Source organism: Salminus brasiliensis, chromosome 15 (genome assembly GCF_030463535.1).
Source record: "Salminus brasiliensis chromosome 15, fSalBra1.hap2, whole genome shotgun sequence".
Lineage (NCBI taxonomy): Eukaryota > Metazoa > Chordata > Actinopteri > Characiformes > Bryconidae > Salminus > Salminus brasiliensis.
Window position 1 is genome coordinate 25,032,224 of NC_132892.1, and position 16,081 is coordinate 25,048,304.

Genomic DNA, 16,081 nt, shown 5'->3' on the forward strand with positions numbered 1-16,081 from the left:
GCCTGGATAAAGGGTTCCTAACACTGGTGAAACACCTTTTTGTAGACAGTTCTACCATATATAGAACCTTTTAAAATAGCCTATAGCACCAATAGGGCTCCATTGTCATTACAAGTCAAATAGCAGTCATTTTCAGTATATCACACAACCCTTTTTTGCTTATAGTCTACAACTCTATTTAAGACTAGTTCACTTGCTAATATTTAATTTGCAGTCTAGTCAAGAGTAACAACTTCTGAACTACAGTTAATATCATCACATTAGCAGAAAAGAGAGCTAGCGGTATGTTTCTTGGCCAAGCTTCACCCAGGCTTCAGCTGGTTCAACTCAACAGCTGTGTTCTACATATATTAAAAGTTATGGTCAAAGGTTGAAAAAGTTGTAATACAGGACCGTGATGAATGTTTGAAAGGCCTAATTACTTTATCATGAGAGTATAAAATGTTGCTTATGGACTTTTTTGACACTGCAATTCTTTATGATTCCTGAATGATTAATATTTTCTCTCTCTGCATGATCTCTGACCTCCACACCTGTGTGCACATCTGCACTGTGGGCTCACTAGAGCTCATGCTGGACAAAGTTCAAACCCCAGTGAAATCGTAAAGCAATATCAAGTTACTTCTATTAAATCTCACTTTAACACAAAGTTCAGTCCCTATGGAAAATGTTCTTCTTATATTTGTTTGAGGAGAAATATGAGAAATGAGAAAAACATGAGATCTCTGAGATGTAGAAGAGAGCTTTGTAAGAAGTGCAGAGGTTGTATACTTGCCTTATTTGAATCTTATTCAGCTGAGACTGAGATAAGATCAGTCTGACCAAAAAAAAGGTGTGAAGGTGAGACCCAAGGGTTGTTTCTCAGGATCTGAGATTTTTTTTTTAGAAACAGGAGAAAATTGTTCAAGTCTTACATTAGTCTCAAACATGACATAACCCCTTAAACAGCCTATGGACCGCCGGTGGCCTAAAGGGTTATTACAAATTACTAAAGAATAGCCCCACCAGTTTGTGCAGAAGTCCCTGTAGTTCCTAAATAATACACATACACTTATTGTGTAATAAGCCTTGGACTGTTAAGTGGTTAACCGAGAAATAATGTGACAACAACAAGTTCATATATGTGTGCTTACTTGGCCTACATCAGTTTCTTTCCACCCATTCACACTGAAGTAAAAAAGAATGTTCCACCTCAGACTCTTTGCTGAATGGCACAATGTAGGGGAGGTGATCAGACCAGAGGTCGTTTACATATGTCATTCTTAAAGGCACAGTAACAAAAGCTGCATGATGCGATATATATACCGTTAACCACCATGAGCAGCTACATTCCCTTCATCCATCTGGTTTATTAAAAGCTACACCCACAAGGGGGCAGTTGGCCAACAACGTCAAAAGATGTTGTAGGAACTTTAGGTTGTGGCGTCAGGTGACAGGATTCAATGACAGGACAATATCGGATGGTACGTTAATTTAACATTTTGTCTGATTTATGTTAAGTAACCAAATTCCAGTCTTCCAAACACCACATGCCAAAGTCATATTAATGTTTAAAATACCAACACTTAGTTGTTAATTAGTGAGGTATGGTGATCAAAACCCAACATCTGCTAAACTGCACAATGTTTACGTCCACACAATGTGAAATTCTAACGTTGCTAGATGTTGTTATGTTGTTTAAGTGGTGTTAAATAACCAAATAACCAAATACTGTTAAATAACCAAAATTCAACGCCTGTCTAACTTGAGCTTGATGTTGTTTTTTTGACGTTGCTGGTTGTTTTTTTGATTTGTTGGTTTGCAACCACAAATCAACATCTGTACATAGTTTTTGATGGTTTTGTCAGCCCAATTTTCATTTTCAACAAAAACATTCAATGTCTGTCTGATGTTAGAATCCATCATCTATCTAATGTCAAATTGATGCCTGGTGCCTGCTGCGAAGGGACAAAAGAGTCTTGAAAATGGTTATGGAAAATTAATGGTTTTAATAGCTGAACCCATGCAAATGTTGTAAGCACATGGCAGTTATTGGTTATCTGGGCAATATACCTCATCTTGCTGCGTATAGCAGATCAGTAAGCTACTCTCTACCAAATGATTGTAAACTTTAAAACATGCTATTGCAAAGTAAGACCAGCAGAAGCCATAGCTGCCTTTCTTGCTGTGAATATCAAGCCCACAAAATTCTGTCTCATTGAAATGCACTTTGTCAAATGACTCTAAAACTCAAAGTTCTGATGTTTTGGCGAGCACCCTAAAGCCACTCTCCATCACTCTCTTCATCATGTTATCCGTGGGAGGATCAGAGAGGCATCCTTAGCACCTTGGAGTGAGACAGCATTAGTGAGTCTGCTTCAAAAAAGCCCCTCCCGAATCAATCTGTTTCATCTCCGCACTCCGTCAGCATGGCAACGGCAGTCTGGGGAGTAAGGCTACACACTGCGACCCGTCAGGCCGAGTTAGCATCAACCACTGCCTTTTCCGCAAGCGTTTTCTCCCCACCCTGTCTGGTTCTGCTCAGTTAGGGACGATTTAGATTGTCAGGATTCTGCTGTGGTTCGCCGTTCTTGTTTTTATTGCTATTTGTCTGACCATGACTAGGCCTGTTGTGCTTGACGTGAAGTAGTTTCCATGTTCTATGCATGTTTCTGACTAATAAGATCTGCAAATTCCTACACTCTACACATTCCTACATAACTGAAGTTATTTCACATCCAAAATTGCTGAACTGCACTGCCACACTGTTCTGCACTGCCAAACAAAAAAGACAAAATTCAAATGTGATACCCTAATTCAAATTCATTGGATTAAACAATACATTTACAGACATTTTCATTAAAGTTTCTGCAGACAAATGCCATATTTTACAGATTTATCCTAAATTATTGCAATGAAACACCTTCAATAAAGTTACAGTGCTGAAAGTTCCACAACAAAATTGCCATCTATCAAACACTGACAGAATAATTGTATGGTAGCACAAGAGTGAACACTGGCACACAGCCAGCACAGAGTTACACCCAGAAACACAGAACACTGTGTAAGTGTAAGAACACTGAGGCCAGGTAGGCAAGCATTGCATAAAACATACAAATACACCTATATAAAGGTAGCTCAGGGGGAACGACAACACATCAACAGTGAGTGTCAGTGACTGGAGGACACATCCTATATGTTGTCACTTTGTTGAAAGTGTTTGAAGTTTCTCTGAAGAATCTTTAAAAAAAAAGTCTGTAAATGTATTGTTTTTCTACTGAATTTCAACTAGGATATTTCACTTAGATTTAAGGGGTTTTTTTGTCCGTTGTTTTTTTTACAGTGTACACATAAATATAAAACTATTAAAATTGACCCTAAACTTCAAACCTTAACAATTTAAAACTTTAATTGTTAAACATTTAAGACCATTAATATACATTTATATTTTTATCTACATATTTAATTACAGATAAAGAATTTTACATACATTAGCTTGAAATTTAAGAAAACAGAAAAATACTGTATAAATCATATAGTATTTTTCTGTAAAAAAAAAAAAAGGAAGGAATTTGTCATTATTGGCATAACAGTTGAGTTGTTAATTTAAAGTGATTAATTAAAAAGAGATTAGGAAAAATGACTATCCAGCTTCATTGAAGAATCTATTTCTTTACAGTCTTTATCCCACTGAACAAATTTCTGAGCTTTAGCAATTCAGTAATCACACTGCATGTAAGGAAAGGTCTCAAAGGGGAACAGGTTGTTTTCCTAGTTCAAACTAATGAGTCTCACCTGAATTGAAATTCGATTGTTCTGTTTCTTGCCTGTTCCAAACATTTGCCAAACACTAAGAAAAGTGATGCAGTTTACATATGAATAAAGTACAGTTCATCAACATCCTTTGGCCGTTCAATTCTCTACTTTTCCTAATGGAATGAGGTCCAAATTTAATCAAGTACATTTACAGGCATGATTTTAAAGATCTCAGGAAGCTGCATGCAAAAGGAAATCATTTGGTCTAAGGACTCACTTAGCTTTTTTCAAGCAGGATTATATAGCATTATGTTTTCCTCAAAATAACAGCTTAAAACTCATTGTGATGCTCCATTGATCTGCAATAGGGAGAACAGTGTCTCTATTGATCCTACTAAAGGCTCAGAATGCTGCTAACTGCTAACTAATTAAACTTTGATGAAGCAGGCAGGACGACACTCTGCGTAACGCTGCATAACACGAGACATACAGTGGGGAGAACAAGTATTTGATACACTGCTGATTTTTCAGGTTTTCCCACTTGCAAAGCATGTAGAAGACTGTAATTTTTATCATAGGTACTCTTCAACTGTGAGTGATGGAATCTAAAACAAAAATCCAGAAAAATACATTGTATGATTTTTAAATAATTAATTTCCATTTTATTGGGGGAAATAAGTATTTGATACACCAGAAAAAGAAACTTCATATTTGGTACAGAAACCTTTGTTTGCAATTACAGAGATGAGACGTTTCCTGTAGTTCTTGACAAGGTTTGCACACACTGCAGCAGGGATTTTGGCCCACTCCTCCATACAGATCTCCTCCAGAGCCTTCAGGTTTCGTGGCTGTCGCTGAGCCACACGGACTTTAAGCTCCCTCCAAAGATTTTCTATTGGATTCAGGTCTGGAGACTGGCTAGGCCACTCCAGGACCTTAAGATGTTTCCTACGGAGCCACTCTTTAGTTGCCCTGGCTGTGTGTTTTGGGTCGTTATCATGCTGGAAGACCCAGCCACGACCCATCTTCAGTGCTCTTACTGAGGGAAGGAGGTTGTTGGCCAAAATCTCACGATACATGGCCCCATCCATCCTTCCCACAATACGGTGCAGTCGTCCTGTCCCCTTTGCAGAAAAGCATCCCCAAAGAATGATGTTTCCACCGCCATGCTTCACGGTTGGGATGGTGTTCTTGGGGTTGTACTCATCATTCTTCTTCCTCCAAACATGACGAGTGGAGTTTAAACCAAAAAGTTCTATTTTTGTCTCATCAGACCACATGACCTTCTCCCATTCCTCCTCTGGATCATTCAGATGGTCATTTGCAAACTTCAGACGGGCTTTGACATGCGTTGGCTTGAGGAAGGGCACCTTGCGTGCACTGCAGGATTTTAATCCTTGACGGCGTAGAGTGTTACTGATTGTTTTCTTTGAGACTGTGGTCCCAGCTCTATTCAGGTCATTGACCAGGTCCTGCCGTGTAATTCTGGGCTCATTCCTCACCTTCCTCAAGATCATTGATGCTCCACGAGGTGAGATCTTGCATGGCGCCCCAGACCGAGGGAGATTATCCGTTATTTTGCATTTCTTCCATTTTCTAATAATTGCACCAACAGTTGTTGCCTTCTCACCAAGCTGCTTGCCTATTGTCCTGTAGCCCATCCCAGCCTTGTGCAGGTCTACAATTTTATCCCTGATGTCCTTACAAAGCTCTCTGGTCTTGGGCATTGTGGAGATGCTGGAGTCTGACTGATTGAGTGTGTGGACAGGTGTCTTTTATACAGGTAACGAGTTCAAACAGGTGCAGTTAATACAGGTAATGAGTGGAGAACAGGAGGGCTTCTTAAAGAAGAAGTAACATGTCTGTGAGAGCCAAAATTCTTACTGGTTGATAGATGATCAAATACTTATTTCCCCCAATAAAATGGAAATTAATTATTTAAAAATCATACAATGTATTTTTCTGGATTTTTGTTTTAGATTCCATCACTCACAGTTGAAGAGTACCTATGATAAAAATTACAGTCTTCTACATGCTTTGCAAGTGGGAAAACCTGAAAAATCAGCAGTGTATCAAATACTTGTTCTCCCCACTGTACTTGTGACAAATCCTGTATATATTAGTCTACCACCTCAGTCCACATGCTTCTTTCACTTTCAGTGACAGTTCTGTATCTCTCAGATCGTCCAGAAATGCATGTGCAAAGCGATCCTTTAGTGGTGGCTCAAACTGAAAATTACTCTTCTCAACCTTCCAGTTGATTTAACACATAACTTCCATTGGTTTTAATCAAAGAAATATAGGAAATTAATTCATTGTTGATTATTACAGATATCTTGCTTTAATAGTACCAAGTAGAGTCACATAGTTAGGAAGAAAAGAAACCCTGTAGAGACAAAAAAAGATTATCAAGATGCATCAATAATCATTCTATAGATTCATCACAGCCCACTGAATCATAATCAAATCGAATCATGAGATGCCTATATATTTCCAACCCTACTTTACCTATCAAGAGTAAGTTAAAATATTCAATGAATAGGTTTTCTTGGCACCTTTAAATGTTGTTGTTTGATGCATCAATTTCCCAAGTTTTGCCAATAGGGAATCAATATATTAACTATAACATATGAATATATGTGTTTGTGTACATTTGAAACACAACACATTTCATTCCTAAATATATTTCACACATTAAATATAGTCTAAGTACCAAATATACTTTAAAATATGTTGAATATATTAAAGATATGGGGCAATATTAAACACTGATATGTAGCATGTCTTAAAGTTATGTATTAGCAAAGTGGAGGTTTGGGATAACTAAATTTTGAGAACAGAAACATGCCTAAAGCCCCTCCTCCCCAATCCAATGTCCTGTAAGTTCCATCTCTACCTTGTTCAATCAACCTACCCCCACCACATCCCACATCCACCCAGCCCAAAAATTCTCCACCAGCTCTCACAGTCTTCTCCTAAATCATCGCAAGCTTAAGGCATGGTCTTAACTAGCAAATATACATTTGACATGAGGAAAATAAGTTTCATAGGTACAGATAGACAGAGAAGATGCAGTTGGATGTTGGATTTAATATATATCTATAAATGTAAATGTACATTCATTTAGATTAGATTAAATTACTATCGTTTTTAAAATATGAAAAAAATATATATATTTTTTGAAGAAATATATTTGATAAAGAAATATATCTCATATTTCCATATGGGTGAACAGTGTTCTTCAGTACTGTACTTGCTTTGTATTCTAAAGACTGGAAATGCATGTTTGATGCTATCTCTGCATGCCAAAGAGTTTGTGAGGACACTTTTGAGACCACAGGGGCTTTTTCCAGAACCTGCTTTCTTCTCTAAAGCTAGCTTCTTATTTTGGCTCAAAGATCCAACAGGAAAAATATAACCCTTTCTATTTCTCTTTCCTGGAACTCCATTACCCAACTGACTTAGCTTTTTCATCTGTCGATGAAGTTGCACTTTGTACTTTTTTTCCGACTTTTGAAGAGACATCCTTCGCAGCATCTCCAGAGAAGACGTGTCTGGAAGGAAGCCTCGTAAATTGAGCTACGTATACTCACAGGAGACCCATGGTGTGTGTGTGTGTGTGTGTGTGCGTGTATGAAGAGGATTAGACAGCCTCTTGCTTTTTCCAATCTGTTTTTCCCTCTGAAGTGGTAGGGGTTCTCCTCCTCCGGCTTTCTCAACACTGTGTTGAGCTCTCTCTGTCATTTACTGCATCACTGAAGCACATCTCTGCTCTGTACTGTTAGACTACACCTTAAGGCCATAATGTCGGCCAGTGTCCATACTGGAAAAATGAAAAGCAGAGAGATTTTAAGGGAAGGTTCAGTATGTGTCCTTGTATTTGCTAAAACAATGATAAGCACACATATATTAGTTGTGTTTTTAATAAAATGGGCTTAAAGGATACACTCTCGCTATACAAACACAAACTAGGGGCTGTAAATAAACACAGAAATAAATATATTCTGAATATATAGACTAAATATATGCTGAAGTGGATACAGTTCCTATACACAATGAATTGTATTCATGTCTTTTGTGTGTTTGTATGTAAATGAGGTGGGGTGGGAAATTCTGCGTCAATTTAGTGTGTTGCATTAAAGGAATGTTCCAGCTTTTTTCAACCTATAATCTCTATACAGTGGGGAGAACAAGTATTTGATACACTGCTGATTTTTCAGGTTTTCCCACTTGCAAAGCATGTAGAAGACTGTAATTTTTATCATAGGTACTCTTCAACTGTGAGTGATGGAATCTAAAACAAAAATCCAGAAAAATACATTGTATGATTTTTAAATAATTAATTTCCATTTTATTGGGGGAAATAAGTATTTGATCATCTATCAACCAGTAAGAATTTTGGCTCTCACAGACATGTTACTTCTTCTTTAAGAAGCCCTCCTGTTCTCCACTCATTACCTGTATTAACTGCACCTGTTTGAACTCGTTACCTGTATAAAAGACACCTGTCCACACACTCAATCAGTCAGACTCCAGCATCTCCACAATGCCCAAGACCAGAGAGCTTTGTAAGGACATCAGGGATAAAATTGTAGACCTGCACAAGGCTGGGATGGGCTACAGGACAATAGGCAAGCAGCTTGGTGAGAAGGCAACAACTGTTGGTGCAATTATTAGAAAATGGAAGAAATGCAAAATAACGGATAATCTCCCTCGGTCTGGGGCGCCATGCAAGATCTCACCTCGTGGAGCATCAATGATCTTGAGGAAGGTGAGGAATGAGCCCAGAATTACACGGCAGGACCTGGTCAATGACCTGAATAGAGCTGGGACCACAGTCTCAAAGAAAACAATCAGTAACACTCTACGCCGTCAAGGATTAAAATCCTGCAGTGCACGCAAGGTGCCCTTCCTCAAGCCAACGCATGTCAAAGCCCGTCTGAAGTTTGCAAATGACCATCTGAATGATCCAGAGGAGGAATGGGAGAAGGTCATGTGGTCTGATGAGACAAAAATAGAACTTTTTGGTTTAAACTCCACTCGTCAAGTTTGGAGGAAGAAGAATGATGAGTACAACCCCAAGAACACCATCCCAACCGTGAAGCATGGCGGTGGAAACATCATTCTTTGGGGATGCTTTTCTGCAAAGGGGACAGGACGACTGCACCGTATTGTGGGAAGGATGGATGGGGCCATGTATCGTGAGATTTTGGCCAACAACCTCCTTCCCTCAGTAAGAGCACTGAAGATGGGTCGTGGCTGGGTCTTCCAGCATGATAACGACCCAAAACACACAGCCAGGGCAACTAAAGAGTGGCTCCGTAGGAAACATCTTAAGGTCCTGGAGTGGCCTAGCCAGTCTCCAGACCTGAATCCAATAGAAAATCTTTGGAGGGAGCTTAAAGTCTGTGTGGCCCAGCGACAGCCACGAAACCTGAAGGCTCTGGAGGAGATCTGTATGGAGGAGTGGGCCAAAATCCCTGCTGCAGTGTGTGCAAACCTTGTCAAGAACTACAGGAAACGTCTCATCTCTGTAATTGCAAACAAAGGTTTCTGTACCAAATATGAAGTTTCTTTTTCTGGTGTATCAAATACTTATTTCCCACAATAAAATGGAAATTAATTATTTAAAAATCATACAATGTATTTTTCTGGATTTTTGTTTTAGATTCCATCACTCACAGTTGAAGAGTACCTATGATAAAAATTACAGTCTTCTACATGCTTTGCAAGTGGGAAAACCTGAAAAATCAGCAGTGTATCAAATACTTGTTCTCCCCACTGTATCTGTGGAGGCCTTTTTCAATCTGTGGATTTGACTGGTTGTAAAGAACTAAAATGATTTGTCAAAATGATGAGTTTTGTTCAATAAACTGTCTATTTTCAATACTTTCCCATATGAAAGGTAATAGAACATTAAATACTATATTAATAAGTGATTTTAAAACCTCAATAATATTAGATAATATTAAAGTAAAAGTATTGAGTATTTTATTGTTTTTTGATGCATAAATAGTAAGTATGTGATTTTGGTTGGTGTGAAAATGCAGTTGCAGTTTTTACAACGTTTCTTTACAACCTATTTACAACCCTGTTATTTTGCTTCAGAATTAAATATGCTGATTTCCCTCATGAATAATTCGATAGTTTCTGCTCTGATTGGCAGGTTTAGAGCAAGAATCACAATTTTTAGCCACAGTGGACCTTATTCACCAACTTTAGTCATAACACAGTTTTAGCATTGTAACAAAAAACAGTGTGATTATTGTTTGTAGTTATTAAAAAGGAGAGAAATCAGGCAGCACTTGTTTACTATCTAATATAGTTATTTGACAGATATATGAAATATGAACATTTCGGCGCTAGGCCTTCCTCAGTGTGCTCATAGGACACCAGCCAACACTGCTATAGAAGTGTATTCATCAAATTAACATTAAGAAATATTCAGAAATAAATGAAAAATTAATAAAAATAAAATGCTAAAAGAATCATTTCAAAAAATATATTGTTTTGAAGGGATTCACGTAAAAAAAAATGGACAGCAGTCTGTTTATTTCCTTTTTGTTTGTAGTTATTTCCATCAATGTAAGTTTGCAACAGAGAGGTGTGAGCATGAAGAACCCTTGAAAGGTTTAAAGAACCGTCACCTGATGTAAACGTCATTTACCAGTTTAAAGGCTCTTCACATTTACATTTCTCTATTACAAACATGGTTCTTCATAGAACCAAAAGTGGTTCCTCTATGGCATCACTTAAAGCACCATTTGTAGCATGATGCGTAGCAAGAGAGTAGCTAGTAAGTGGAAATTTGACATGGCTACATTTGAAGGGAAATAAAAAGAAGATAAAAGACGAAAATGGAAGTTAATGTAAGAAAGCATTTTGGACCATTTTAATTTACTATGAAAATACATTTTAATAGTATCTCAATTATATCAATTAAAACGTAATATTTCAAACAATGCAATTGTACTCTGAAATGTTTCTACTCAGAAATAGGTAGACGCATACTGAGCGTGGATGATCACTGTCTGAGCACTCCAATTAACTTCCATTTTGGATCAAGATGACAAGAGAAAAACATCTAAGTGACCTTGAAAGAGGGTCTTTATTAGAGCACAGATGGCAGGAGTGTCAGGGTTGCTGTGAGCGGGCAGAAGATTAGGATGGCTCATCTGATAAAACTGTTCAGAAGGATATTTGGTCTCTAATCCTCAAAGTTTATCCACACAATGGCATTATTGCACACTGTTGTAATGTTTAGGCAAATTAAAGCGTATTTAATGACCTAATGCTCTTCCTAACAATCAGTTCTCAAATGTGTTTACACATAAACAATGCAGGGGTTAAGCAGGGTTTGGGAATAAAAGTGCAGTGACAGGTAGCAGATGTGGGGAATGTGAGTGACAGTATGCATTGTAAATGCGAATGTCTGTCGGCACAAAGGAACAGTTAAAGGGTTCAGCGTTGCTCTGTGGAATAATGAACTGGTGGCTAAAAATACACTTCAGATGAAGCTTGCTTGGTGTGTTTCTTAGCAGCCTCTTCAAATCATACACAAATGCAAATAAAATAGCAATGATATCTAAGCTAAATCCTCTTAAATATAGTTTGGTACATCTAATATTTATTATTTTAATATACACTACATGGCCAGAAGTGTTGGGACACCTACTTATTCATTGTTTTTCTGAAACCAAGGCCATTGTCCTGCTTTTGTTGGAGTGGATGGCTCTTAAATAGATTTTGGAACATTGCTGTGAGAATGTGATTGCATTTAGTGACAAGAGTGTTAATCTGGTCAGAATGTTGGATGATCACCACCCCACCTCATCCCCAACTTCCCAACACATCCCAAAAGAATTGGATGGAGCACCAATCATCATTCCAGAGAACAGCTCAGCTCTCTGTCTTCAAACGCAGACTGAAGACACTTTATTGGTCACCTTATTGACTTGTGTTTAGTAGTGTAGGATGCAGATACACCCTCACACAGCTTGTGTCACCATAAAAAAAGCTTTGCCAATACAAAGGGACTACCTGAAGAACCTGTTCATGAGCCTAAGGTGACTATGTGGCCCCCATAAGACATATACAGCCCCCACACAGAATTAGGCTGTGGAGCAGTGGAACAGCAGTCTCTACATGATGGAGCTCCATCTACAAACCTTTGACAGTATATGGAATATACATGGGTTCGGATCAAACATCTTATCTCTCCATGGCAGATGAAACTTACTGAACTGTGGAAGCTGGTAGCATCACTAGAGGCAAAGCTAAGGCAGAAGGAAGTTCCCCACAGTATGTCCAGAAGTTTTCTCATGTGTGTTCAGCTACTTTGAGGTGCACTCAGTGCTGACACAGGTGTTCAGTTGCCCACACACAGCTTGTGTAATCTCCATTCAGAGGCACTGCCAGTAAAATGGGACACTCTGGAGGGACAATATGGTTCTTTTCACCACTGCTAAGCTTTAAAAGGACCTTTTCATATCTGATTTATGTTTAATTCATGATTCATTAATATTCATTATTATTACTCTAATTTTGCAGATTATTTTTACACATTTAAGAGACAGATAACACACACAAACACACACATTTTTATGCCATAAGGGCCAAGACTGGGACCCCAGAGAAATGAAGATAAAGCTGTGGTTCTACACTCTCTCTCTCTCTCTCTCTCTCTCTCTCTCTCTCTCTCTCTCTTTCTAAATAGTCTCTGTATAACTGTCTCCTCATTTAATTTCCCAGGGGAGAATAAAGTAGGTGACTAAACATAATGAAAGGCTGTCAGTTGTGAACTCTTATCACAGGTTCAGATACAGTAAATGGCTCAAGGCTAACACAGTGGGTCTTAAACGTATATATGTATATATAATGAGCTTCAGTGCAAGAGAACCTTCTTTGGTACAAAGAGTTTAATCTAATGTTTACCTAGAAATACAACACAAGTCTTAAAGCAGCATTAGGCAAAAATGGCTATATATTTGCCTCTGGGCTTCCCCAACAGTATGGGAGAGAAATTCACGTTTACTCCACTGCTGTAAATACAAATCATGCTAAGATTAAATTGCGCCCTCTCCTGGACAGCTGTAGCCATATATTTATACCTATATACAAGCTGAGAGATACAGAAACGCCATCTGAAGTGAAAGAAGCATGTGGGCTGAGGTGGTAGAGTAATATTACAGGATTTTACACAAGTTACGCAGCATTACGCAGTTATCTCAGGACATGTTATGCAGCTCCACCAAAGTCGCATAGTGCAGCTAGCAGCATCCCAGCGTTCAGTGGAGCATCAACCTGACTCTGAAGCTGTCACTTTAAGGTAAAAATGTTACATAACATTGCTTTAAATATTTTATGAAGATGCTCTATTATTTTAGAATCACACTTAAGCTTAACAGCATTGCCTGTTTAAAAGTAATGGTTAGTACAGGGGTGGGTCACAGGGCCCAGAGTCCAGTACAGTTCATCAGGTATGCTTGTGCAAGAAAAGCAAAAATCTGCAGGATTCTAGCCCTCCAAGACTGAAAATCCCTTCCTGAGTTTGCAACATGTGCAGAAAAGCAATGAAGATATGGATACTGTGTCATGGTTTCCTGTTTCTGGCTCCACCCCCTTCTTGTCTACTCTTCCATGACTCCTTCCAAACCCACTTATTTATTATTTTGTCCCCTGGGGCTGTCAGGATACTAGAATTACTATTACATTTGACTACAATACCAATAGCAAGTGTAGTATCACAATTCTGCAAACCAAAAAAAGCCTCTTTATGTTGAGTCAAACGTTCCTGATGACTGGGCCAATAGAAATGTTCCAGAATGACTAGGAATTAAGTCTTTTTTACATTGACTTCCATTGAAAGATCCTTTTTTTTGTTTTGAAGATACAAGGTTTTTGCATTACAGGGACAATAATGTTCAATTCGGTTCGAATTTCTGAACACAAACATTTTGGATGATGCAATTGGGTGTCTGCGGTGGAAGTCCTTTTACCAGTTTTAGCAGCCTGTGTGTGTGTGTGTTGTGTGTGTGTATGTGTGTTCCCTCCCACAGGTATTCCTCAGAGCTGAGCGACTTGGCAACTGTATCCACGGTAACAGCTGAGGGAACACTGATTAACACTTTGCTGACGGGCAGCAGGAGCAGGGCCCGCTGACTTCGGCTTGCTCTCTTTGTCTAGCTTTCATGTGTTGGGCGTGGCTACTAATGATCGCATTGACCCAACCATCAGCAAAAGAAGGGGCTGATTTGCTTTTGACTCACTGAATCTTTACTAATGACAGTAAACTCCCGCTGTAAGACGACCACAGTGAATCTGTATGTTTTTTAGTTTGTTGTAAATGCTGTTTTCAGGCTTGTTCTTTATCTTGTAATAGAAGAGAAGCTGGAGGCCTGTGTACACATCATGGACATGGTTCTCTGACGTCATGGTGATTCAATACTTTTTGGTGGTGATTCTTTACTGTATTGTCATATATCTGCTTGTGTTCTTTACATTTTCTCAAAGGTGCATGATGAATTAGGGATGTACCGATCTGATATTAGGATCGGATATCTGTCCTGATACTAACAATATTAGCTGGATTGGGTATTGGATAATTAGGATAATTGATCCGAGGGACCCTTCCATTTTTACAGAATCCGATTCTCAACCGCCGGTATTCTAGGATATTATATATATCTCTCTCTCTCCCCCCATATATATATATTTATTTAGAGTAAAAGGTGCAAAAGGTGATATAGGAATTGGTATAAAACACAGTGTAAAGGTTCTTTGGACCAAAAGTGTCCATGGCACTTTCCTTTTAGAGAGTGTTAGAGAGATACTTGAGATGAAGGAGCTGTTCACCTTTGTTGACCTGTCCAATTACTGTCAGCTCTAGCTTGGTGAAGAGGGGCTCTGGAATAAATATTCTGAGTGTGTTAGTGTGTGTTACTAGGACCACCAAAGCAACCAACAAAAGAATGTAAACTCAAGCTCAGTGAAATGGTTGAGGGTATTTATCCACAGGTTCATCAGAAATGTACAATACAGTAGTATCTCATTATGTGTATTTCAGAGTTGTGGTGCTGATATCTGCTGTTCTACTTTGTGTTTGACAATAAAATGTGCCTTGTTTGACCCACCAACATGGTTTCACTAATCAGATTTATTGTAATGTATATTTTTTTGTGTATTTATGTTTCAAACTGTATGGATCTGAACTGAACCCTTCGTGTTGGCATCAATTTACCAGACCTTCCCGGCAGCTGTTACAACCTTTAATTGGTTACCAGTAACCTCGTCTGCACTGGAGGAGTTGAAATAAGGGCGATTTTGCTCTGGTCTATCATTGATGAATAGACCCATCCCCCTAAAGGTCAAAAGTCAATGACTTTGTCAGTCTTTTCCGGAAGAGCCCTTGAGATTATTGGGCTCCTGCGGGTTTGTCTACATTCATATCTCTCCAGCAGAACTGATGTGGACTATATTTTAAGGCTTTTTGAATGGACGCCTGATGACGAATACATCTAGTCCATCTGTTGTGAGAATTAGATCCATTTTGTATCAGATTCAATGACCAGACAAGACATAAAAACAGCATCATTAAAGCAGTTAAGGCAGTAATCAACTGTATTCTCAAGCAGAAAGAGAGAGGGTGTTTTAATACATTATGTATAGATTTTACACACACACACACACACACACACACACACACACACACATACACACAAACACACACATGAACACAGACACACACACTGCTTTGAACAGTGTCTCCTGAGATTATCTGTTCTGTAGAGTGCACACAGATGCACATGTGGAACATATACTATTACATCAGGGTACTTACATTAGAGGCATGTTATTAGATCTTAGCATTTTACTTACATATGGGTGTATTAATATAATAGTATAGGTGCTATTTTGCTGTGTTTGTTGGTGTTGTTGCTGTTGCTATTGTGTTGGTGGTGATGTTGGTAGTGTTGGTGTTATTGTTGGTTGTGTTAGTGGTGATGTTGGTAGTGTTGGTGTTATTGTTGGTTGTGTTAGTGGTGATGTTGGTAGTGTTGGTGTTATTGTTGTTTGTGTTAGTGGTGATGTTGGTAGTGTTGGTGATGTTATAGTTATTGTTGAAGCTGTTGTTGGTTTTGGTGTTGGTGTTCTTGTTCTTGTTGTTGCTGGTAGTGTGGTAGGTAGCATTGCTGGTGTTGGTGTTCTAGTTGTTGGAGCTGTGTTGGTGGTCTTGGTGTTGTTGGGTGCACTGGTGTTGGTGCTAGAGCTGTTGGTGCGTGTCTACATGGCATGCACAGATATAGATTATGCAGCTGTTAAGATAATAATGCACACACACACACAC